At 37.0% G+C, this 26,455-nt stretch overlaps 1 pseudogene; it reads left to right on the plus strand.

The window, feature by feature from the left end:
* The first annotated feature begins 24,570 nt into the window (after positions 1–24,570).
* Positions 24,571–26,268, plus strand: LOC120290511 (annotated as a pseudogene).
* Positions 26,269–26,455: the final 187 nt, after the last annotated feature.

Genomic DNA, 26,455 nt, shown 5'->3' on the forward strand with positions numbered 1-26,455 from the left:
TTCCACAAGGATGCCTTCCAACTCACTGCATCACTTGCTAGTGTAAACACATATATTGCTAAAGACCTATAATCATCCAAGTCATTGACTCGATTCGAATCTACATAGCTAGTTGTCTCACTATCATTGATGTCCTTCTTGTACACTATACCAATGTTTATTGCCCCTTTCAAATATCTAATGGTCAACTTCACAGCTTCCCAATAAGTTTTAATTGAACCTTCATTTAATGACTAACTATCCTCATAGCTTATGAATTATTAAGCATAGAGCGTACCACAGCATATATAGTACTGCCCATTGCACTAGAATAGAAAATACGGAACATATGCTCCTCCTTCTCCTCAATCTACGGTGATAACTTATCAAAAAATTTAAAGTGTTTCACTAAAAGTGTACTCATAGAATTTGCTTACTGCATATTAAAACATTGCATTATCTTTTCAATATATTCTTTTGAGATATACATAAATCTCCTGCAGCACTATTTTGCAGCACTTAAATCTTCCATATCAAACTCATCACTCAATTGCCTCTTCAACACATCAATATCAAACATATTCTTAACTACTATCAACATTTCATCAACATATAAAAACAGATAAATCAAAAATCCACCATTCAATCTCTTAAAATAAACACAATTATCCATCTGACTTTTTAAACAGTTTTGACTTGCCATGAAAGCATCAAAATACTTATAATATTGTCTAGAGATTGTTTCAACCCATACAAATATTTCTTTAACAAACAAATATGGTTTTCCTTACCCAAAATAACAAATCCTGATGGCTACCTCATAAAAACCCATAATTCAATCTCTTAAAATAAACACAATTATCCATATGACTTTTGAATTCGACTAGCCATGAAAGCATAAAAATGCTTATAACATGTCTAGGACATTATTTCAACTCATACAAATATTTCTTTAACAAACAAATATGGTATTCCTTACCTAAAATAACAAATCCTTATGGCTGCCTCATATAAATCCACTCCTTCAACTCATTGTGAAGAAATGACATTTTCACATTAAGTTTCTTTAGCTCAAGATCCTATACAACAAGTAAGGTAAGTGAAACACAAATAGAAGTGTGTCTTACCACAGAGAGAACACCTTATTTTAGTTGGTGCCCTCCTGTTGTGTGCCCTTTTGCAACAAGTCTCGCTTTGTATCTTGCTACCTTAATACCGAGAATGCTCTTCTTTCATTTATCCGTTTCCAACATTTTTTAGCTCTTGGGTACTTTGACCAGTTCCCATGTCTAATTCCAATAGGCAATTTCATATCTTCACTCATAACTCTTAGCTATTAAGACGACTTAGAATTAGCCATCACCTCAAAGTAAGACAAAAGCTCATATGTCTTCACCTCATCAACTACAATTGTATGAGCAATATATGTATTATCATGATGTACTAGAGGTTTACTTTGTCTTCTCTATCTACTTGCGACTATAGTGTGTTGTGGTTGTACTAGTTGTTCAGTATCACGAACTTTAGGAACTGCAATGTCATATGCAGTCTCAACCTGTGTTACCTCCGAGATCTCCAAGGTCTCCACCCAAAGCTCCATCTCACTATTGACGCCGTGATCTATATAATCAGCCAGTTGTATCTCGGGAATCCTTTGTTGAGGCATTATAGTCTTGTTGAAGATCACATCTTTGTTGATTAGAAAATCGGGAGATCTAGGATTAGTGCACTATAGCTTATAGCCTTTCACCCCATGTGTATAACTTAAAAATATACACTTCTTCACCCTTGACTCAAGCTTCCTATCACTTGCATGAGCATATGCAAGATATCTGAGTACTTGTAATCCAAAGTAATCAATAGGTTTCTCAAACCATACTTCCTCAAAAATCTTCCACTTTATAGTAGATGATGGAGATTGATTAACTAGGTAACATGTCACCTTCACTTTCAGCCAAAAATTCATTGCCTAGTTGTATACTTGAAAGAATGCATTGAGCTCCCTCATCTCTTGTCAAAATCAGTAAAATCTTTACCATATAACTCCATGCCATGATTGTTTTTCAAGCACTTGATTATTTATATGATTGTTTCTCAATAAATGCCTTAAATTTCTTCAATCAATTGAACACATTAGCTTCGTGCTTCAATAAGTATACCCATACTTTCCTCAACATATTTTGGCATCTCATTTCAAAGAATCAGAGACAAGCCTTGGACATTTGAATGAATGTACTCAAAAGGATGCTTGGTTGAATTAATAATTGTAGTAAACTTAATCTAGCATTGCTTCCCAAAGATGCAGTGCTCACATAAGTTTAATTTCACTATCTTCTAACCCTTCAACAATTCTCTTTTACTCAACATTATCGTACTCGCCTTGCTCATGTGCCATTACCACATATGTCATAACCGAGTCAAGTCAAAGTCTAACTCACCTAATGAAATTACAGCAGCTCTTGCCGCGGTCTTTCCCAATATATGATAGAAAGCATTATCTTTCTTCCCCTTCATCACTATAATGGCATCTCGAGAGATCTTTAATACTCCACCTTTAGTTATGTACTTAGAGCTGATGTCATCTAGTGTTCCTAGAGAAATAAGGTTATTTTTGAGCTTCGGTACATGCCTTACATTTATTAGTGTGCGCACCACTTCATCGTGCTTCCGAATCCGAACTATCCTTATTATCGAACCTTGTAGGCTACATTATTCCCCATCAAAACTCTATCACGATTTATAGTCTAGTAAGTAGTAAACCAATTTTCATGAGGCATTATATGATAAGAACATTCCAAATCTAGCACCCATTTGTCTCTGGACAAATTAGTAGTCACACAGGATAGCCTCTATACCAGTGATACTCTCCTTAGTAATGTTTGCCACATTGCTTGTGGCATTTTGCCTGTCATCTCGGTTTATCAACTTGACAATCTTTCCGATGAGGCCTTTCTCATGGCATTGCAAGTACTTCACATGTCCCTTAGGCTTTCTCTAGCGTGACTTTGACCTTCCTTTGCTTCTGCTATTAGTAGATCCTCAATGTTGATCTCCACCTCGAATCACTTCTCACACTATATCTTATGCTAGACTATCATCTCACAATTTTTTCTACCATTCCTTAGAGAACAAGAAAAACTTTACTACTTCCGAAGTAATTGTAATATGTCCCTATAATAGTGAATCAATAAAGTACTCCTATGACTCTAAGAAGCTGTTAACATCATGTCTTATTCTTCATTATTCAGGATCTTATCAACATTCTTTAAATCCATCATGAGTTTATTAAACTCGTCTAGGTAGGATCTAATAGATGTGTCTTCAATATATTTAAATTGAAACATTCTCTTCAACATGTACAAATGATTGTTTAAACCCTTCATTACATAGAGTGTCTAAGTTTTGCCTACAACGCTGCAAAGTTTTTCTCCTTGACTACCTCTATTAACACTTCATCCAATAGGTTCAATAGGATTATTCTCCTTGCCTTCCTCATTAGTATGTCCTTTTCAGCATTTTTCATTGTTTCGGGCAGCTTATCCTTGCCTTCCAATGCTTTGAACAAACCTTGAGTTATTAATAGCGCCTCTATCTTAATTCTCCATAACCCAAAGTTGTTCTTTCTACTAAACTTTTTAAATTTTACTTTCACAACAATAGAATTTCCAGATTATAATTAAACAAGCAAAACCCAAACTCAAAATCCAGAAAATCCTATCCTCAAGTTTTGATACCAATTATTGTAAAATTAACGTAGAACCTAATTAGGATCTTGTGTTTTAAGTCAATGTGATAGAACTAGAGAAATGAGGAACAATAAAAGATGTCAAAATTAATGTGGTTCGATCTGAATATCGGTACTTATATTTACGGGGAGAGCTAGCAGCAATACTCCACTATAAATAGAGAATCAAGGTTATAATCGCTCAATACTCGAGTGTTTCTTACACCTAAATTATCCTCAAATTGAAAATGTTTATAAATAAATAAATTCAAATGGAGGTAAAATCACAGCACAAAATCACCGTGTTCAATTCTCTCAAAAACCCAAGAACGCCGTGTTCTCCTCTTCGAGCAGCCCTTATTCGAAGGAACGCACGTCTGGTTTCTTTCTTCCTTTTCTTCGTGCGGCAGCACTAAAGGAGAGCTTCTGCAGGATTGTCGCGCTTTACTGAAGGAGCTCATAATCCTACACTGTTCGGCTACACAGAGAATATGAAAAAAGTAAAACCCTTTCTTCCTTTTACTTTTCTTTCTTTCACTGAGCCCCACTTGCTTTATTTTCTGTACGCCCAAAAGGTAATAGGCAATCAGAGCAAGCGTGCCCCTTTATCTTGTAGTGTCGGGAGTCCCTTTTGTTTTAAGCATAAAAGCTCTATTTCTTGAATCTCTTTACGCTCAAAGTTGAATATTCATCCAACCGGGTCGGATTACCTGAACAATTAAAAATCAAAACATAATTTAACACGGTATAGTTATATGTATTATGTTTAGTCGAGAAAATATTATGTAAGTTAGTCTTGCCATAGGCAGTAGGACGCTCCATTCTGTCCTCACCGGGTGTCCAGGCAGGGCCCACCAATCAGTCCCTTTGTCTCTTTTTCATCTCTTATTTCTCATCTTTGATCCATAACTTAACAGTTTGATTTACCAATAAATTTAAACTAACTAGACTTAGCTTTTGATTAAGGTGCTGCCATGTTAACCATATACTGTTGAAATTTATTTAAACGAGACCTTGTACTGAGCTTTCTAGGGACGGATCTTGTTGCCGCCCCTAGAGACACACATCCCATGATGCCCCCAGGATTCTGCCCCCTCAACTTGTTTTTATAGCTGATCGTGCCAGCTATCCCTGTTATGCTACACTAGGGATAGGGGCTCCATTGGCCGTCCCAATAGGTCAGGCAATCGTCCACCTTTGATCGGCCCCAACCGATGAGAAAGGCATTGAAATTTGATTCTCTAAAAGTGGCTCATCAAAGCAAATTCTTAGAAATATTTGTCTGATTGCATAAGAATTGAATCATGTAACGACGCCAATTTTCAGAATGAATTAATACAACGGCAAGTTATTAGTAACGTCGACAAATTTAAGAAGCAATAACAGCTCTCGTCTCCATTATAAATCAAAACAATGGCAATTAGATGTCAAGTAACTTGTTTAAATATAGATGAATGTAAACATTGATTATGCAATTTCTTCACTATATCTTCCAAAGCAGAAGAAGAATCTCTAGTCTATATGAGGGTATGCATCACGCTCGGAATCATATTGAGACAAGACTGCAGCTTATCAGTAAATCCATTCATGATATGACGCTATATAGCGGCTGCCATGGCTGCTAATCCATTCATTGTCAGTCCATGGTGGATTGATGCAACATCAGCATCAATTCACTGGACAAACGCAGCATCAATCCAATGAACAAAAAAATCCTGTGTTATTTGAGTTAGAAACTTTACTAAATATGACCACGACACAGGATGAGTTAGATGATGTAATGTACCTAAAGCGAATAAATCAATTCATTGACGGCATGTCTTTCTAGGAATGGTCGTGCCTGCATCAAAACTGAATAATGAGAAAAATTACCTGCATATGGTTGTACGTGTAATTAATTTGTTTGGAACAGAATGTTTTTTACATTACAATTAGGCACATCATATAAAAATTACATTATTGCTGCCATGATGTCTACCAAAAAATACATATGGATTTACGTGTCAAAATTTGTATGTCATGAGAATTTAAGTTAAGATTAAGAAAAAGTTAAAGTTGCACGTGTCCCACCATATAGGTCAAGCGGAAAGCAAAAGTAAAAGGATGCCCAATTATTCTTGAAGAAGCAAATGTCATGTCGTACAAGCCACAAGGTACCATTTCTCTCAATAAGTAATTTGGCTATTACATAAGTAATTCTAGGGAAATTTTTTCTGGTTAGAACAATTCTAGAGGAAGTTACTCAAAACCTCCCCTATACTTTCATTATGTCACAGCCATTAACCCTCCAGCTATCCTCTCTCTTGCATGTGCCTAACATGTGATTTTCGCTGGCAAAATTGTGACTCTTCTTGATTTCTTTTTACCAAATCACTCTTTTGCCCCTGAGTAGTCTAAAACAACCTAAAACCCTTGCAATAATTACGGAAAAATAAGAAAAAAAAATCTAATGATGATTACAAAAATATTAACATGAAATATGTAACAACAACAACAACATGCATCTTGTAGTTTTGGCACAATACAACATAACGAACAGAATTAGAGTACCTCACAGTTATGCATCTTGTAGCTTTAGGCACAATACAACATAATGAATGGAATTAGAGTACCTCAAACTGATTTTGGACCAATTCTTACAAATCTTTCACCTAGACAAAAGAGGATACCCTTACAAAGTCAGTCATTCTCCATAGCGTCTCTTGTGGTCCATTTATTATGATTACCCCACTTAGCTAAGACTACACTCATTGTTGTCCCCATTGCTTCGGCCAAACCTTTTCAGAGTGATTTCACGTGTTGAAGGCAAGTGGAAGAAGGACCAAACTATGACAACATGCTTTTGGGCAGAATGGGGTCAACATACCTTGTCACAAAAGGTTTCTTTCATCTAAATCAGAATGGACCTGACAATTCTTGTCATGTCATTATAATTGTGTCAATAATTCTTGTCAACTTGATTCACGCTAGTTTCTTTCAAATAATTCATGTCATCACAATCGTATCGTGTTAGATTTTGATTTCTCTTGAGAAATATACGCCGTATCCAAATGACCAATGTTGTTATGTTATTACAAGAATTGTTATCCCAAAGTCAAAACTATCGCTATCCCAAAGTCAAAGCTATCTCTTTTATAGAAGTAAAATCTAGAAAATTGATTAGATGAAATTCCCTATTAGAGGATATAGTTGAAAGAAAATATTATCCTATGATTTTCTATATTTTCTATGAGGTCTCTATGTCTCTCACATGCTTTCATGGGGCGCATGCAGGCCTCGGTGCCTGACGCACTGTGGCCCAAGTCGTACGTACCACGTCGATCAATTCATTTTTGGCAGTCTCATGAAAATGGTAGTAAACAATGTAGTGATAAAGATTTCGATATACCACATTCTAAATGTATTCACTGTAAGTTATACATGTTGATGGTGAAATTGAAATCGATCTTATACAATTCTATTATCGAGGAATGGTAAATTCGGTCGATTGTGGTAATGATTGGTTAGAATAAGTTAGCAACAATTAAGATGGTCGGCATGAAGATCGTCTTGCAGGAGTGAGTAGCCGACACGAAGAGAGCTACCGATGAAGAGCATCAACAATCGATGGAGGTTATAGACAGTTCAACTCCAGAATTTATTTAAGTGATGAAGGATGAGGAGAGTGTCGATTTTAGTTGGATTTTAGTTGGGGCAGTATCAATTGTTATGCCCAGCGATGATTCCAATACCAAAATGACGGTTGGCTATTCTAATGACTTTGGAAGTCACAACCCCTTTGTCGATAATGATCGTCAAGATATGAAAAACACACCTAATATCTCCAACGAGGCGTAGCAGTAACCGCAGTTGAGGTATTACTGCTTGCTTGTAACTGATGTTACCGGGATGTAAATACCCCACGGTTATTGTTATAAGGATTAATCTCACGAAAAACTTTAAATTGATATATCCATGATAAATTTACTTAAAACTATTTTTTTGACAAAAAAAACTGATATACTTATGAGAAATTTATCATTTGTTAGTTTTTATTAAATTGTACAATCAAATTATTAAGTTGGATAACGCATGATAGTTGATGTGTGTACTAGCTTGATGTCAATTTGTGATTTTTTGTGGTATTAATCTAATTTAATGAAAACTAATAGATGATATAATTGTCATAAATATACCAGTTTAAGATTTTTAATGGTTAAAAAGTTAATTTTTGGTAAATTTATTACAGTATACTAATTTGAGGTTTTTTATTATCACAAAATTAATGTGGGATAAAATTTTACGATAAATCAGTTTGAGATTTTTCGTGATATTAACTCTTGTTATAAAGGATCTGGTACAATACCTCTCATTGTTTTTATTCAATTTATTGCTGCAAATTTTTTGTGCTGCAACTTACCTTCCAGCATTTGCATTTTACTTTCATTTAGTTTTTGAACTCATACATTTTCCTGTCTAAAATCAACACAAAGCCCCTTATCACAAAAAACCAAAGTCCCTCTTTTGATGAAAGATTTTTCACTTTCTACTAGGTGAAACATTTTGTATTTTACCATCAAAAAGGAGAGTTGACTTAGGGCGAACTACAATCTAGGAACACACTAAGCAAGGGCGTCAAGTGATGAACACTCCTACCATGAAGGGTGTCATCGGTTAAAAAAAAAAAATTAAGATACTTTGATGGCATCGGACATCTAAATCTTATTACTCAACTAATTTCCACAAATACACATAAATTGTCTCGTCTATGTGATCGAGTAAGACTCTAACCACAAATACTGGACATCACCCCCATGAGTTGCTAATGCTATAATTTGAATGCATAATCTGCTAAATTCAAATCAAGCGATTAACCACTTGGCGAAAAAATTAGTAGAATATCCTCAATCTTGATTTGTTCAAATTTGAGAAGAAGAGCATCTAGTTAGGATAATAATACCGATGCTATGGACGATTGATGCATTTTCTAAAATGTTTAAAAGATCAATTGGACAGTGAAACACGAAATGGAATTTAATCTTATCTTTTTAGCTGCTGCTTCTTCTAGATAGCTGCATGCTTCTTCAAAACAACTAAACAAGTTTTTCTTGCGAAAGACTTAACACTAATACACAATTCGACCGTGCTGCTACTCTTTTTTCTTTTGGATTCAAGATCAATATATTCTAAACTTGGGAGTATACTGCGTTGCAATTCCAATTCAACTTGACAAAAGTTTGACAACTTGATGCAGAAGAACAACCCAAGTGACATAACTTGGCACTAAGACACTAAGTACCATAACTTAAAAGTGTCAGTTTTGAATTAAATGGAACACGTGCATCCGCCAGCTAACGTTGCAATTTTCTGGCGAGTTTGGTCAAAACAATGTCATTTTGCACGCCGATGTGGTAGAAAATGTAAAAACGACGCCGTTTCATGTTTGATATGTAAATAATAATATAAAAATTAATTAAATTTAAACTTAATTTTATTTAAAATATTCTAAAAATTTAAAAACTAAAAATTAAAATTAAAATTAAAAAATGGGAGGCCAAATGGGGCGGCCGAGGGCCGAGCTCACCGCCTGCCGCCCTCGCCGTCGGGAATGGGCGACAGCGGGAGGTGGCGAGGGCTGCGATCCTCACCCAGATCTAGGCGAGGGCTCATGGGCGCCGCGATCCGGCGAGGGCTCGTGGCTCGCCACGGTCAGCCGGGCCGCCGACCCAGCCGACCCTCCTCCGTTGCCGGCCCTTCCCGACGACGGAAGGAGGCGGCGATGAAGAAGGCTCAGCCCCCGCCCCCTTCGACTTACCCTTTTTTCCATAAAATTTTAAATTTTAGTTTTTAAAATTTTAGAATATTTTAAATAAAATTAAGTTTAAATTTAATTTAATTAATTTTTATATTATTATTTACATATTAGACATGAAACAACGTCGTTTTTGCATTTTCTCGCCACGTCGCCGTGCAAAACGACGCCGTTTTGGACTAAACTCGCGTAAAATTGCCATGTCAGCCATTTGGCTGGATTTTGCTGAAGTGGCACCTAAGTGTTCCATTTAACTTCAAACTCGGCACTTAAGTGTATATTTTCAAAGTTATGGCACTTAAGATCCCAGCACCAGTTATGGCACTCCGGTGTCTCAAACTCACAACTTGATTATAGCCCATTGTCCAAGAGAAGCCAATAAAGTAGCGGAGGTAGCTAAAACCCATGTAGAGGTAATTATCTTCCTAAAAATTGGCTCACTAATCCTCCTAGTACTTTATGGGACCTTATTGTTTCTAAGGCCCACTTTTTGCGTGAAGTAATGAAGCTCGACTATATTTTTTGACCAAAAAAAGTTCATCGTTAGCCAATTTAGACATTGCTACTCCATAGTAACTTGTGCTATACGTCACTCTGGTATGATGCTTCATGAATAAAAAGTAAAACACGTCACATCGAGATAATAAGATCGACTAATTTCATTGGAAGGTCGAAATAATTGTTCAGTCGTATAAGTAACAAAGTAACGTGCTTTAGATGTTATAGAAGTATTGTCGTGCAATCAATCCCCCTACGTAATTGGTGATTACTTTTCAAACGGTGTAGAATATACCCATCATTATAGAATATACTATTCAAAAAATTAAAAAAAGGAAATTTCGTGGTACGGAAGAGTCGAGTGATGGCCAACCTTTTTATAATTAGTTTTATTATTTATTTTATTTTGTTATTCGAAGGAGTTTAAATGTTTGGCAGGAATCTTTTCGGAGGAAACATAATAATGGATTCTAGACATGTGAATGCCACTTGCTTTCGGCAAAATTTCAAATAAAAGGCCTAAGTGATCTTATTTTCAAATAAAAGCCTAAAGTAATTATAACTATTTCAAATAAGAGTTTAGCTCACCTGCCCAACAAAATACTTAGCCAATGAAGGATATTTTCATCAAAAAGCACAAGTTAAATTTAAATAAAGATTAAAAAAAAAAATTTTAAAAAAGGAAAAACACAAGCTCCCCTATGATCGCTGCCCCATTGCCAAAGCAAAAAGGCAGAAATGGCCAGCAGAGGCACTTGGTGAGGGCTTCTCCTCCAGCTCGGGCGAAGGCAGGTGACCACTCACCCTCTAGGAGAGGGCAATGACCCTCCCACCCCATGGCGAGGGCCAACAAACCCGCCTCTGGCCGATGAACCCGTTAGCCTCTTTCCAGGTGTTGGCGATCTTCTCGGCCATCACTATCCCCCACTACTATGGGGCAATGGCCTTTTGCCTATGTTTTCCTTTTTAATTTTTTTTTGAAAATTTGAAAAAGAAAGAAAAAATTGAAAAATTGAAAATTTTAAAAGACAAAAATTGCCTTTCCAGCCAATGAATTTAAGCCATTCTTTGAGATTGTTATGGATATTTCAAACCCTTATTTGCAATAATATTCATTTCAAATATTTATTGAAGAAAATAGGGGCATTGGGCCTTTATTTCAGAAAATGAGAGTATTTCTCAAGACCTTTGAAATTTTCCCTGCTTTTGATGGTTCTTCATTTGTACAAATTAAACTAAGATTATTGCAGATCAAATTGTCTTTTTTCTTTTTTTTTTTATTAAATTTAGATTTCGATTCTTGTGCTTTAATTTTTTTATTCAAGTTTTGAAATTCGGAAAATATTTACAATACTCATGCTGCTCTATTCTTTTTTCTTTACCCATAAATTAATTGATAAAATTATACAACAAATATTTATTGATCATTATTGATCATTTATTGGAATAGTTAAGTATAAAATAAAAAACTTCGTATGCATTCCAAAATTTATTATGTAATATATTGGATATTTTGAGAAAAAAATAGTGTTTTCATAGCTCATTATGGATTAATTGTGAGTTATAGTTAACAAACTATGATTAATGAATGGTATAATTCATATTAAATGATTAATGGTTTTGAATTACGTTCAAGATATTTCAATTATAATGGATCATTACTACTTTTAAATTACAGTTAATAATTTTAATTAATGAATAGATTAATTTCCATGTAAATTAAATCTATTAAATTCTCATACAACTTCGCTCCCACTACATTTTTCTTACAAAAACAAATATATAGGAATTGTCATTCTATTGTATTCTATTCTCATTACACTCTCCCTTTCCATTCCATGCCATTCCATTGTACCAAATGTAACACTAAATATCGACTTGTAGATTACATTTAATTTTTCCATAATTATCCAAAATTGAATATTAATTAAATTGATGTCAGAAAGCATAAAAGCACATCTTGCTTTATTTTTGTCCAACTAAAATCTTGAATGGTATATTGGGAATCTGCTAGATATTCATCCACGATTGGGTGATGTGTCTTAATGCCTAAAATTTTAGATAGGATAATCCCTACAAAGGAGTTAATTGCTCCTAATTTCATGAAATACAAGATGTACATGGAATGACAAGAACTAATACTCATTTCTTAAACTCAGACAAGCAGCAACAGCTGCTGCTTTTATGCATCGCCTGACTAAGGATTCTCTTGCACTGGAATCTCTAATAGAAAAAAACAATCTAAATAGGGGCGATCATGGTTTCAAGGTAGAGTTGGGAGCCTAAGAACCAAACTCGTGGGAACTGGTCCGCCTTTATGATATGTAAGGTTACAAGTTTAAAAATTGAGGACATGTTTTAACAAGTTGGAGCTGAGAACTTCGAACAAATTTTGTACTTATCTTATTCTATGTCTGTGTGATGCTACGACATTTTATGATGTCTAATGATGAGCATGTAACTAGAAACTACAAGTCAAAATATCTATTTTCGGCAATATCCATAACCAATACTTTTACTTTACTGTTTTATATTTTATATTTTATAATTTTATTATATCCAATATGAATTGTGATCAATAGATCAGAATAAAATGAAGGTCATTGAGGTGATGATTCACTACAATTGTTCAGCTAAGAGTATGATGGAACTTGGGTTGACCCTGAAATTGTAACAAGGTAGGTTCCAAGTTCCTAGGTATACATGGTAGGCTCCAAGTGCAATCTAGAATTGCTTACCTCCTTAGTCTTAGAGTCATTGGATAAGGTTTAATAATTTTATTGCCGAGCATAAGGGCAAAGACCAAGAGCCATAACCTTCCATTTTTTCTACCCATGCATCCGTGTACTAACGACTAATCCAAATCGAATTGTTTGAGATTCAGAAGGGGAAAAAGGCCCTAGATTGTTATCAAAAAGTTTTCTTGACTAATGCTCTGGGAGTGCTATTCGTAATGGCTATCTTGCAGGCATCCGATAATGCAATGCACACTCGGGAACACACGATTTTAAGTTCCATCTTTTACCTGTTTTGTCCGGAACAAGAAAACGGTTTTGTGAGACTTTCTCTTAAGGTTTCCAGCTGAACTTAATGAAAAAGCACAGAAGTTTGAAGATATGTGTATTGGGACTTTGGAAACAAATGAGCAAATTACAATTGATCGTAACTCTATAACTCTCTGATTGTTAATGAACTAGATAAAGTTGATGAATTTAGTAAAATCTTGTGATTGAGATCTCAATTATAGTGGCCAAGGAGAAGGATGCCATAGCATCGTAGGGGCAAATTTGAGACCTTTTATGGCGAATGGTTTAATAAGCGCATTTACACATTGAAGTGGATGTTCCAGTTCTAATTTATTAAAAAGTAACATACATATAAGTTTATTCATATGAGTTTTACAAACTCATGATGGATTTAAAGAATGTCGATGAGGTCCTAAATGCCAAAACAAGACATGACGTTGGTGGCATCTTTACTAGAGTATTGAGAGAATTTTATTGATTCACTGCTAAGGTTATATATAAGATTACTTCAAGAAAAGGTTAATTCCATCTTGATTCCTAAGGAGCAGTAGAGGAAGTTGGGTGATGATAGTTTGGCATAGGAAATAGATGGGGATTAGTCATTTGGGATAGAGATGAATAACTGGGGTCCAGCGGCAAAGGCAGAAGTAAGAAGTCAAACTATTAAATTATAAAAAGTTGCGCAAAAAGTGCTTTCAGTGTCACAATGATGGACACGTGAGAAAATGTAACAAATGTCACCAAGGGATAGCACTGATGATGCAAAGACCGTCTTGGGTGTGTAATTCACCTTTAGTGTCACAATGATGGACACGTGAGAAAATGTACCAAATGTCACCAAGGATTACATCGATGATGCAAAGACCGTCTTGGGTGTAACTACGGGTTCATCAGTAGAAGAATAGTAACTATATTCAGGGTATTTTATCATATGACTTTAGAGGTATCGCATACTTTTATCGTTGTTAATACTAATGCAACGGATGACAAATGGGCCTGCAATCCCCACTAACTGGAATAATTTGGGCCTCCATTATGCGAAATATGGGTTGGTGCTCAAGTATCCAAACCCACCAATAGATGAGAATGGCCCATGTGAGCCGAAATCAAGTGGACCATTAAAACATGTAGGCCTAACATTTTGGGATCAAAATGATCTAGAACATCAAATAAAAAGACGAAGTGAAACTGGTTTTGATAAAATTAAATGATATCATGTAGGTAATACAGCCGCTTCATGTTTATGCTTTTGGGATAATGGCATATGTGGTTCTCTGAACATTTTGTTAATGTTCAATATACTTTCTTGAACTTTATCTTATGAACTTCTTTGTTCACTCTAGTCCATAAAACTATCCTCTATGTAATCCTTCCATCAAGTATTTTGCTATGTCACATTCATCTTATGATATGTACTATCATGTTAGCATTTATTGGAACAAAATATTGACGTGAACTGTCAATTCATTTTCTAAATTTAGCAAAATCTTCTATTCCTTCTTTGTTTTCATATATATATATATAGACACCTGCACACATAACCTCTACATGTAAAACCCTATAGATACTATACTGATGCCAAAGCATCCCTTGAAGGCCATTAATTCAGCAACTTTTTGAAATTGTCAAAACATGGAGATATACACCGGGAATATTTCTCATATTTTCAATGTCTCATAAATATCATTATTGCATTTCTTAGTTCCTGTGGTCTTTATGAGTTGTGTTGTAATAAGTTCCAAGAGTCAAAAAAATCTAGTTCCTAGGATTTTATTATGTTTGTTCTATAATGTGTCCAAGCATTTACTCATGCTTGAGGGTTGTTCCATGCCCAATTATATAAGCATGCTAAGTGATGAATGAAAATGCAAGACTTGGTTTGATTCATAAAATTATTTGAGCCTTGGCTTAAGAATAAAGAAGTTTTCTGTCTTGCTCTTATCTCTTAGGTTGATTACCAGACGTGGCGAGCAACCTACCCTTTAAGTTCTCATTACCTCCTTTTCTACACTTTCTCCAGCATCAAATTGGTATGAAAGCAAGGTCAAATGGTTGGTCATCAACAACGTGGGCCAAACATTGAGTCTCTTATAGCTCAAGAAAGAGAGAGTGAGATGGAGGTGGATGATATAAGGAGACAAGCCAACAACTACAAGAGTGTTTGCAAGCGTCAAACTTCTAGAATGTGATGGTTTTCATGATTCAGAAGATGCTCTCTCTGGATGAAGAGGACATCAACTTTCGCCAGTAATTGAAGTCATGCTTCAAGTGAGGGAAGACTTCCTGATGTCAATAATGAAGGTTCCATGGAATTGAGCAAGATTCTTATGTAAAGGTTGATATTCTTTGAATTTGAAGGAAGATACACCGGAAGAATTTATGGATTGGCTGTACACTGTAGAAAGATTCTTCACTACAAAGAAATACCAAATGCGAAAGATGAAGCTAGCTGCCATCAAAGTCAAAATGCACGCGTGTCTATTTGGTGGGGAGCACTTGAACAAACAAAGAAGCTGCGAAGGAAGAAAGCCCATTGTAACTTGGGGGAAAGATGAAGAAAGAATTAAAGAAGAAGTTCCTACCGATGAACTATTGTCAAGATACCCCTCCTCTAGTTTCACAATTTCAACAAAAGGAGTTGTTTGTTGAAGAATATACAACAGAATTTGATTACTTTGTTATTCTTTTGTGGTGTTTTGAGATTAAGGAGCAAATTGTTGCCTACTACCTTGGTGGACTTCGATTGCAAACGGCAATGTTGTCCAACTTCAATCTTATTGGACTTACCATGATGTTTGTTAATTTGCACTTAAGGAATAATAACTTAAAGAGCACATGGTAGTAGTTTGGTCTTGGAACAATGAAGGCTATTCCAAAATAAGAGTGCCTCTACTTCTAATATTAGGCAGCTGCTTCAAAATCGCTTCCTAAGAATGATGGATCCATCAAGTTCCAACGCCCTAACTCTGTCAAGTGTTTCAAAAGCCAAGTGTTGGATATAGTGCCTCGAATTATCCAAATCGTAAGGTTCTCTCTCTAGTATAAGAAGAGCAACGTTAAGACTCACTTAATTCAAATGAAAGGTTAGAGGGAGATGGAGTTATTAATGGAGATCAAGGAGAGTCTCTAATCTTTGTAAAATCTTCAATGCTACTCCTAGTGAAGACAGTACATGGCTTTGCAAAAACATTTATCATACTCAATGCACTTCTCATGAAAAGGTGTGTGATGTTATCATCAATAGAGGGAAGGTGGGGATGTAGTGGTTACAACAACGGTGGATAAGTTGCACCAAGATAGAGAAACACCACAATCTTACAAGCTCTGGCTTCACAAAGGGAATTAGGTATTAACCATGTCTTGTTCGTTCTCCATCGAATAAAACATAATGATTAAGTATGGAGATGTTGTTCTATGATTGCTTGCCATTTGCTTGGGAGGACTTTGGCAATTTGATAGAAAAACTAAGCATGAGGGGTTCAAGGATACTACTGCCAACAAGATGAAGTCATGATCACCTTGGGCCCTTTCAAAAGAGAGAACCCCTAAACCATCTAATGGGAGAAATTAGTTACCTTCCTAAATCTAGAGTTGATTGTGATGCTTATAATGTGGGAATTAGTGTGGTTCTTAGCCAAAAGGAAGGCCTGTTGCATTTTTTATCGAGAAATCAAATAATTCCTTCAAGAATTACTTCTACTTATGATGAGGATTTATACTATTGTTAGAGATTTGGATCATTGACAATATTATCTATTGTTCAAGGAATTTGTTCTCTAGTCATCATGAACCTTGAAGTACATAAACACTCAACATAAGCTTAACAATAGGCAAGCCAAGTCGGTAGAGTTTCTTCAAACTTTCACCTTCTTATCACGTGGTGGATGCATTGTTGTAGGCATTCCTTGCTATCCACAATGCAGTGAAGGTTTTAGGTTGCCATGATCAAAGAGTTCTATGAAGACGATCCAAAACTTTTGAAAAATTTGGAAAGATTGTTCAAAGGGTTTAATCGGCAATTCTTGTTGTAAGATGGATTTCTTTTCAAGAATACTAGTTTGTGCATGCCAAGAAGTTCTCTCAAGGAAGCCATTATCAATGAGGCCCATGTTGGAAGATTAATTGGTCATTTTGAAGAGACGCAACACTCTTCTTGTCAAAAAAAAATTGAATGGAGAGAGATGTTATGAGACAATGATCAATGTTGAATATATTATGTTAGCAACATTCGATGTTGCAAATCTTTTTCCCTACCATGAAGAAGAAAAACAACGGAAACTCAAGGATGAGCTTTACATGCAACAGAAGTGTATGATGCTAGAGCACCCTTAAAAGGCCATTAATTTAGCAACTTTAGAAATCGGGCAAAACATGGAGACCTACATCAACTATATCTTTCATATTTTCAATGTCTCATAAATATCATTATTGCATTTCTCTGAGTTCCTAGGTCTTTATGAGTGTTAAAAGTAATGAAGGTTCCAAGAGTCAAAGTTCTAGTTCTTAGATTTTATTATGTTATGCCTTTCCAATGTGAGGAAATTACTCATGCTTGGAGGGTTGTTCCATGCTCAATTATATAAGCATGTCGTGATGAATGAAAAGGCAAGACTTGGTTTATTTCATAAATTAATTGAGCCTTTGGCTTGATAAAAAGAAGTTTTCTTATTTACTCTTATCCCTTAGGTAGATTTCTGCAGGTGGCAAGTATTGCTCTTATCTCTTAGGTTGATTATATTGGGTGGCGAGCAACCTATCCATTAAAATTCTCACTTGTGTTACGTCCTACTTATCTACACTTCCTTTGGCATCACACACATGGCAAATTTAATATTAAGTTCACAAATATGATGGCCACGTTAATGAATGGGCTAGGAGTTTTTTATTAAAAGGACTACATTGATGAGGTTTTTAAAGTTCAAAATTAAATTGAACAAAAAATATTCATATATCACATTGAACATTTAAGAAAAGTTCATGAACCACTCATGTTATCACCTCTTATACCTTCAATGTGATTTTCCAAGGAATAATATATGGCAAACAATCAAATCAATGTTTTCAAAGCTTCAAAATTTGAAGTCGGCCGATGAATATGTCCGCAGTTCTCATGCAACAGGATTATGAGTTTCAAACTTGAGAACAGATTTATCAGTCATTTGAGAATAGGGAATAGATCAACGAGTCTTATGTCGTCAATGGATTTTGAAGTACTCCTAAAATAAGTCACAAAATGTCAAATATATAACCTTGCCAAAAAGTACATATGAACAGACATGAAAGTAAAACTAATCTACCAAAAAGTGTTTCGACACCCGTTTGGTTCACTTCAGTGCCTACTAATAGGCTATGCTGTAATACGAAGGTGGTGTTAGTTATTGCAACTTTTGCAATTTAGATGTGTTTCTTTCCCAAGAAATTTCTTGACGGTGGAAAAATTTTCATGGAAATTTTTTAAAAAACTTGTTGGTTTTCAGCTATTCGATGGTGTACTTGAATGTGAGAGTACAAAATCTTTCGGGAAAAGTACAAAAAAATCCTAAATTTATTATATTTATGTCAATTCAATCTTAAATATTTATATCGTGTTAATTTAGTCTTCAATATTTTGATGATTTGCCAATATAATCCATCCAACTAATTTTAACTATAAAATATTGATATGGATATCATCCATCTTGTGTGGTATGGTCAGCGCTAGCGTAATTTTTTTTAAATTTTTTTTTATCATATTAATTTTTTTCCTTTCCTTTTTTCCCCAACTATGGGCCGGCAACCCACTTGCCAACCTTGATCGGCCATTGGCGACTCCGAGCTGGCCTCCACTTCTCATCGTCCTCGCCCAAATGCAAGAGAGCGCCACACTTAGGGGTGTGCAAAATACCCGGGCCTGGACCGGAACCGCCCGAACCGGTGGTTCTTGAGGGAACCGGTCCGGTTCCTGCCTCCATGGGCGGATCCGCCCACTGACCGGACCGGTTCCCTTTTAATATTAAAAATACTAAAATTGAATCCAAAGCAATTGTTTTGTGGCAATTGTTTTTGCTGCAGGATGAATACAAAGCTAAATATTGGGGAATTCTTATGCTTTTTCGTTGTTTAGTTTATTTATTAATATAATGATGAAGGTGATGTATTCAATAAAGTCTTGTTTAGTTGCACTTCCTTTGTTTTCCTGTGTTTGGATGGTGCCTCATTTCACCTCCTTTGATTTGTTTGTGCGACTTGTGATATTTTGCCGAACCTAATGAAGGACATGTCCAGTTCATAGCTTTAAGAGAGACCCATTTTTCTTAAACACTTACTACTCTCTCTGTCTCTATATCAACTTACGTACATCCATTCCTTCATTGGTTGCATTTATAGTTGCAACAAATGAATTTTTGTTCCACATACTTAAATTTGGTTTTTCTTTTTTGGCTTGCTTTGATGTCATGTAGTCATGTTGAAAATCAAAAAATTGTTTCGTCAAGATCGGTTCCATGGATCCACCCAGAACCGCACGGACCGGCGGTCCGGTTCCCTGGTCCATGCAACAAATGGGTGGATCCCGGTTCCAATTTTCGAACCGGTCCTTAGCGGGCGGTTCCCGGTTCTAGGTCGGGAACCGCTCGCCCGACCATGCACACCCCTAGCCACACTTGCCTATTGGCCAACAAGGGTTGCATTGCCCTCACCTATGGCTGGCAAGGGCATAGAGGCCCTTGCTCGTAAAGGCCCTCACAAGTTTGTGTGGTTTTCCGGCCCTTGTTAGCCAATAAGGGAGTGTGTCAACCCTCCTCTAGACTAGATGAGGGTCATTGGCTATTGCCTATGGATAGTGATATTGGCCAACAGCCTTCAGCTCAAAGTTGTAAAAAGAAAAGAAAAAATAAATAAAAAGTTCATAAAAATATCAAAAATTATAAAATTTGTTCACGTTAATACCTATCATGCCATATAGGATAACCGACATCTATTTAGCGATTTCCAGTCGAGATTGGCTAGATGGATTACATTAATAAATTATCAAAAGATTTATGACTCAATTAGTGCAATTGAAATATTTAAGACTGAATTAGCTTAGGTCCAATAAGTTTATGACTTTTTGGTACTTTTTCCAAAAAATAAAAATTATACTTAAACGTTACTTTCAAAATCATTCTTTGCATGATACTTATATCATGTCCCTAATATAATATATTAAGATGATATCGAAACCCTTATCTAAGATATTGCTGATATATGAATTATAAAATTTAAGCTTTTGTATTATCAAAATAAAGTAACCAAAAAGGGGTGCCAGAAAAAAATTCGAATAATTAAAAACTTAATAAAATTTCATGTGAGAATAATTCTCCCTTCCAAAATATAATCAAAGAGTGACATCATGGTAAGCATCTAAATAGAAAGAAGACGTGGCTGGGAAAACGATTTCCTTTTTTTTCTTTTTTTTTGTGGGGTGGGGGGATGGAGAAATCATTTTCCTCAATGTTGAATAAGTCTTTTTGACTGATTATTCATTGTCAAATTTCGCTTGTATACCTAAACATCCAATAGAGTTCTACAAAATCTCACCAAAACCATCAAGCATTGGACTGATTCGGTTCATAAATAAACGTTTAAGATCATTATTTTCGGTACATTTATAGGACTATTGGTTCAGTCAAATTAAATGTAAGATACATATATTGATCAAACTGTAGGGTAAAATCCAAATACAAAGAACATATGCAACATCTATTTACGAAATGTAAAATACGATATTCTTTAATCTATAAGGTTTGTATGCTTGTCTCTAAAAAAAGGGAAATTGATTTCTTAAAAGCAAAGAATGCCCTCCCCATGAAATTGCACAATAGTTTACTTTATCTTTCGAAATAAACTCTAAATCTATTTCATTTCCATCTTCATTAACCTTTATAATTAATAGATAAGGTACAATAAATTTAATTTGCCGATCTTATGTTTATCTTTAACCTTATTTCATGAGATATGTCAGACTATTTTTGGCAAGTCAAGTCCTGAGAATTTAGGGTATGCAATTCGTCACTATCCCGAAACACTTAGAAGAGAATATATGTTCTTAAAAAAGAAGGAGAATAAAGTATATCTAATTCATTGAAGTATATTGCACGATACATGCAAGATAGTCACGTTCGCATGATCATCTCAGTTCAGTTGTCTCTATCATTATAGAGAGCTCAAACATTGCATAAAAGTAAAGTTTATATATATGTTGACTTACTCAGATATTGTCATTAACGAACTAATAATTTTTCCGTGCACAACCCGGTCAATGAATGCAATGGCACAATCAAACTTGATGGATGACATCCGATCAAAAGTAAAGACTATGAGCGAGACACATTTGGATGATAAAGAAAATTATGCCGTCTCTACAGGTTCGTAATTAGATAAGTATATAAAAATATGACCCAAGACAAATATGGTTGTTGCCAAAATAGGTATTTCATTATGACAATCGCCATTTAATATATGACCTATTGACAAAGTTTTTTTTTTGTTTTTTATGACTAGTGCCCCGTACTTCAACAGCGCGGCGTAAGAACCTAGGCACATGAGTCACCATCTATCGGCTGTACGGAGAAACCCTGAAGCACATAAGTCACCACCACCCCTCGTATCCCAGGTACCCGAGAATCAAACTCCTCCCCTTGCGTTAGGGAGAAGCTCACCGCGCCAAAGAGCCACAATGTGGGTGGTCCCATCGACAAAAGTTCTTATTCTATCACAACGCAATTTTGCGTTATTGCTATATCATAACGATAGTATTGTGAAAGTGAAAGATTTGAATGTAAACTCCCTAGATTTCCGCTCTTGGGAATCTTCGCTTTTATTTCCTATTTCGGCTATCGGAATTAGGATGATTGAAGTAAAACCATTCAAACAAGCAACGAGGTGTATGTTAGTGCCTAAGTTTCGACCGCGTTTGAATGTTATTGTCAGGAACTAAAATCTCGTGCAAAACTGAATTCAACTCCGTGGCGTGATCCAGAAGGCGTGTCACGGTCTATGTCAGAATCCGTGGACACCAATTATTTTGTGCATGATGATGAAAAAGGTAGCTTCGTACTAGAGTTGGTTATCAGCTTCTGGAGACCCGTGAAACCTCCATACCTCTGCCCATTCGCAAGAAGTTGTGTGTAAGTTTCCTTAGACAAAGTCTCACGTCCCTCCAACATAGACCTTCGAATAATTGGTAACAAGACGCATTTAAATGACCGCCACTTGTAATGGATATTTGGAATCTTCAGAGATTACGCGAACGTGGATGGGACCAGGACATTTAAACGTGTTGTCAGAGCAGGATCTTTTCCAGCAAGTGCATGACCGAGGCCGAATAGAGGGACAAATTGTGTTGGAGTGAGGACCAGACGTTGACTCCTAACAAGCACTAAGGATGGTGCGTATGGAATGGGCAACTACATAAGTGAAGTATGAAGGTAGTGTCGTTAAGCATGGTGAGTGGGCACCTGCACACCGGCGTTAGCGTTTTTGCGAGGAATATGCGATATCCAAATTAGTAGAAGATGTCTTCCATCATGTTTCCGAATTAAGGAACATCGGTTGTCGACACCAATGCCACAAACGCCACGCATTACACAAAAAAAGACTTTGACTGCAAACCCACAGTAGGTGATCCCCAGCAGTGCAGTCAGTATAGAAAAGGAAAGCTTTAGAGGGGTGAGGCCAAATCTTCAGAAGAAGTCATTCCCAGATAGACTCATCTATAGACCTCATTATCACTGGTCCCAACGTGTTCGTCGATAGAAAATTTCAGTCTTCACGTTGTAAGGCTACAATTTAAGCAAGTTCCCCTTTAAAGGGAAAGAGAAAGGAAAGTGTAAAATAAGAAGAAGAAGATGCAAGCCTTGATATTTGACTGAGTGATCAAACACATAAGCTCGCACTTGTTGCGTCCGTGTTAGAGTTTCTTATTCGAAGTTACTCTAGGAGCCAAGCTGCGATTGTGTAAAGTCCTGCTCACTACGTGATTGATCATTGGGGTGAGTATATAAAACTACTGCAATCAAACTAAACCAATCGGTTTTGGGTGGTTCTAGATAGTGGAAATCTTGTGCTGATTCCATAAAATCAGGCCCAGTGATTTTTCAGTAGTGTTCCTGGTTTCGAAAGGGAATCGGATCTCAATCAAATTGGACTAACTAAATTTATTTATTCTTTTAGTTCTTAAAGAAATGAAGTGTAAAACCTAAACCCAAATCTCCTCTCATGCATTGCTTTTATTCTAGATGATGAAGCAAATCTTTTTGTTTCTTTCATATTGCTTCATCGATTCATCCAACTTGCTCCTTTGGTCTCTTGTTTCTTTCTTTTATTTTACTTTCTTTCTTTTCTTGCAAAGACTTACTGTTTTACCTCTCGCTTACTGCACCTTCCTTAAATTTGAGTCCATCATTTATTAAAAAGAATTCACTGAATCCTCCTCCTTTTTCGGGTTTCGGGCATGTCCCTACAATCACGGCCCCATTATCTCTCAGTCTTCTTAGTCTCTTAGCAAATCTTGGATGAAATCCTTTCAAATTGCGACATAAATTGGTAATTCAATTAATCCAAAACTTTCAATCGAGATATGCAAATTCACCGATTCTATTGGGCCTGGGAGCCGAACCCGGGCAGGTCGACTGGTCCTAGAACTTGGTGGTTCAGTTCTCGATTCCGCAGAACCAGTACTCCTAGTCTAGTTCGATTAAGTGGTTTACAGAGATCGCAAACCTTGGTGGCTAGTGGTGCCCCAACCCCTATGTCCGAAAATTCCTCAATAATTGGTTAAAAAATTCCGAAAAATATTATCTATATGATATTTTGGCGAAAACTTCTTTGTCTCGTTCGCCTAACCTCGAATTCTTGATTCGCTATTAGTTAACTGCTATTTGAAGAAGTAAGCTGAATCAAGAATTTTTTAATATGATATGTTACTCAATAATAAAATGAACCTTGAGTAAGTTATTAGCAAAGTAAAATATGTATGTAATCAAAACTAAATCTGAACCACTAAAAATGGACTCCATACAGATTCCATCATATCTAACAATTCAAATTTAATTTAGTACATATACCGGATTCGCCGGATAATTTCTCGGGATGCTTAGATTATTCTAGTGCTGTCCAACGTGATTCGAGCAAACATCGTGTCAAGGCGAACAGAGCTTCAGCTTCCAGGCAGCTTCCCGAGCTCGTCTCTTTTGTTTTTGTTATTCTCTGTTTTTTCGGTCGAGTCTTTTGTTGTTGATTAAAAAACAAACAAATGGCAATTGTATCAGATCTTTGGCTATTAATTAAATCGAGCAAGTACAGTCTTGACTTCTATCAAGAATGGTTCAAAGTCAAAACTGCTCAGTTGAAAACTCAAGACCGATCTCAGTCGGCAGAGGCCGCATTCTTTGGAAACGAGAGTAACGTTCCCGATTTTTTAGGCAGTCACACCTGCCAAGGATCAGGTGAAACTTATGCATATAAAGCATGGAGTTCAACCAAACCATCATCACACTTTTTGAAACTTTCACCTCAGCTTTATCTTTGAAAGTCCTAGCAGTGTAAACAAGGTCCTCCCCCAGTGCGCCTCCTGCCGCGTTCCCTGAATCGATCTAACAGTTCCGTTCCATCATGTCTTTGCCATCCCAATCCGTTCACATCGTGTTCATTCCGCTCCTGGCGCAGGGCCATATGATTCCTTTGGTGGACATGGCACGGATTTTCGCTTCACGGGGAGCGATCGCTACTATATACGACCCTGTCAATGCCCGCAGGTTCAGAACCACCGTGGATCGATGTGGCGAACTCGGAATGCCAATCCAGCTCGTGGAAATCCCTTTCCCGTGTGAAGAAGTGGGGCTCCCTATTGGGTACGAGAATCTCGATATCCTCCCGTCGCCAGAGCTGCTAGCCAAGTTCTATAATGCCATGGGAAAACTGCAAGAACCAATTGAGAAGCACCTGCGAGAACAAACTACTGCTCCTAGCTGCATAATATCGGACAAATACATATTTTGGTCATCCGAAACCGCCCAAAGATTTGGGTTCAAAGATTTGTTTTTCATGCAACGTGTTGCTTCTCCGTGTTAAAGAAACACTCCAAATGCTCGGATTCGATTACTTCCGACATGGAACCGTTTGAGGTGCCGGGGATGCCAAAGGGTTCAAGATCACGAAAGCGCGCCCAGGGACAACCGTGCGTCAACGGATTTCGAAGTCTTCCGTGGAAGATACAGGAAGCTGAAATGGCAGCTCAAGGGGTCGTGCTCAATAGCTTCGCTGAGCTGGAGCATGGGTGCATCGAGGCATACCAAAAGGCGATTGGGAAAGAGTTTGGTGCGTCGGACCAGTTTCTTTGTGCAACAAAGACGAGTCCGACATGTTTCAGAGAGGAAAGAGGCCTCGAGCGATGCAGAAAAATGCATGGCGTGGCTCGATTCAATGAAGCCGCAATCAGTGATTTATGCCTGCTTAGGAAGTCTATGCCGTTTAGCCCCATCGCAGCTGATGGAGCTAGGGAAGGCTTAGTAGCATCGCAACAGCCTTCGTTTGGGTGATCAAAAGGGGAGAGGAGATTCGGAATTAGAGAACTGGTTAATGGAGGAAAGATTTGAGGAAAGGGTCAAAGAAAGAGGGACTGTGATAAGAGGGTGGGCTCCTCAGGTCGCCATTCTGTCTCACCGAGCGATCGGAGGATTCCTAACGCACTGCGGTTGGAACTCAGCCCTAGAAGGCGTGTGCTCAGGGCTGCCGATGATAACTTGGCCTCTCTTCTCCGAGCAGTTCGCGAATGAGGCGCTCCTGGTGGACATACTGAAAAATTGAGTCCGAGTGGGCACGAAGGTGCCGATGAGATGGGGGGAGAGGAAACGAAGGTCGGCATCTTGGTGAGGGAAGATGAGATTGCGAGGGCTATCGATGCACTGGTGTCGGAGGATGAAGAAGGAGAAGAGAGGAGGAAGAGAGCAGCTGAACTTGGGGAGAAGGCAAGACAGGCGACGCAGGAGGGAGGGTCTTCCCACTCCCGATGTGTCGAGGGTGTTGCAGTACATCATGGCAGGACCGACCCAGGAAGCTGTTTGATGCTGTCATATAGTTTTCATGTAATTAGGCAAGATATGAATCGTGGATTGAATAAGTGCATTCAACTGAATGCACCGAACACATCATGCTGTGTTTCACCCATACTCAAGACTGTTCCGTATCAGTTTAGCCACCACCTTACGTCACGTCGCACGAATTGCAAATGACCGACTTTTATCATGTCCATGTCCCATCGATGCGCAGGCATATAAGAATTTAATGATCGTCATTCCGGTCCAACTTCAACATAGAATTTCCCTACGCAGGTATGCTCCTGACCTTTGGTCAGATCGCTTTGAGATTTTCATCACTCTTATTTCCTTATTTCAAATGTCATGATCCAGCATGTGCAGT

Source organism: Eucalyptus grandis, chromosome 2 (genome assembly GCF_016545825.1).
Source record: "Eucalyptus grandis isolate ANBG69807.140 chromosome 2, ASM1654582v1, whole genome shotgun sequence".
In the NCBI taxonomy this organism is placed as follows: Eukaryota; Viridiplantae; Streptophyta; class Magnoliopsida; order Myrtales; family Myrtaceae; genus Eucalyptus; species Eucalyptus grandis.